Here is a 2042-nt window from a genome sequence, read left to right on the forward strand (position 1 = left end):
CATTAAATAATGTAAATATGTATAAAAAAGTATATACAAAAAACAAATAGAATAATGTAACATCGTATCAAAATAAATACACCGAATATTATTAAAATAATGTAAATTTGTATGAAAATAAAGATGCAAAATTCCCATAAAATAGCGCATTTTTTATAAAAATATATATACTAAAATACACATAAAATATTTAAATTTGCATTGAAATAAATATACAAAATGCACATACAATAAGGTAAATTTGTATTGAAAGAGATATGCAAAAATACTATAAAACAATGTAAATTTGTTTCAAAATATATATACGAATACAAATAAAAAAACGTAGATTTCTATAAAAATATATATACAACATTACACATAAAAATAAGTAAATACGTATAAAAAAATGTATACAAAATACACATAAAATAATGTAATTTCGAATTAAAATAAATGTAAATTTAAATGAAAATATAAAACAAATCCACTTAAAATAACTTAATTTGTATAAAATATATATGCAAGATACATTAAATAATGTAAATGTGTATAAAAAAAATATATACAAAAAACAAATAGAATAATGTAAAATCGTATCAAAATAAACACACAGAATATCAATAGAATAATGTAAATTTGTATGAAAATAAAGATGCAAAATTCACAAAAATTATCGCATTTTTTAAAATATATATACCAAAATACACATAAAGTATTTAAATTTGTATTGAAATGAATATACAAAATGCATATATAGTAAGGTAAATTTGTATTAAAGATATATTCAAAATACATATAAAACAATGTAAAATTGATACAAAAAATATATATACGAATACACATAAAATAAAGTAGATTTCTTTAGAAATATATATGCAAAATACATATGATATTATGCAAATACGTATAAAAATATATATACAAAATACATATCAAATAATGTAAATTCGTGTCAAAATAAATAAACAAAATATTATGAAAAGAATGTATTTATATAAATAGATAATAGATCATAAATTTGTAAAAAATATATATGCAAGATACTCATTAAATAATGTAAATATGTATAAAAAAGTGTATACAAAACCCAAATAGAATAATGTAAATTCGTATCAAAATAAATACACCGAATATTAATAAAATAATGTAAATTTGTATGAAAATAAAGATGCAAAATTCCCATCAAATAGTGCATTTCTTATAAAAATCTATATAACAAAATACACATAAAATATTTAAATTTGTATTGAAATAAATATACAAAATGCACATACAATAAGGTAAATTTGTATTGAAAGAGATATGCAAAAATACATATAAAACAATGTAAATTTGTTTCAAAATATATATACGAATACAAATAAAAAAACGTAGATTTCTATAAAAATATATATATAAATACACATAAAATTAAGTAAATACGTATAAAAAAAATGTGTATTTGTAAAAATATAAATATACAAAATACACATAAAATATCGTACATTTGTATAAAACTATATACAAAAATACACAGAAGTAATTAAATTTGTATGAAAATATATTTACAAAATACAGCTAAAATAAGCTAAATTTGAATTGAAATGTACATACAAAATACATAAAATAATGTAAATCTGTATCAAATTATTTATACAAATACATATAATAACGTAGATTTGTTTAAAAATATATAAACAAAATACACATTAAGTAATGTAAATACGTATAAAAAATATGTACAAAATACACATATAATCATGTAATTCGTATCAAAATAAATAAACAAAATAGCAATAAAATAATGTAAATTTGTATGAGAAAACATATACAAATAACGCAAATTTCTATAAAAATATATGTACAAAAATGCACATAAAATAAAGTAAATTTGCAAAAAAATATATATGTAAAACACACACTAAATAATGTAAATGCGTACATAAAATAACCAAAATTTGTATAAAACTATATAGAAAAATACACAAAAATAATTTAAATTTGTTTGAAAAGAAATATACAAAATACACATAAATTAGGTAAATTTGTATTGAAATACATATACAAAATACACATCAAAT

The sequence above is a fragment of the Eriocheir sinensis genome, unplaced genomic scaffold, assembly GCF_024679095.1.
Source record: "Eriocheir sinensis breed Jianghai 21 unplaced genomic scaffold, ASM2467909v1 Scaffold38, whole genome shotgun sequence".
Lineage (NCBI taxonomy): Eukaryota > Metazoa > Arthropoda > Malacostraca > Decapoda > Varunidae > Eriocheir > Eriocheir sinensis.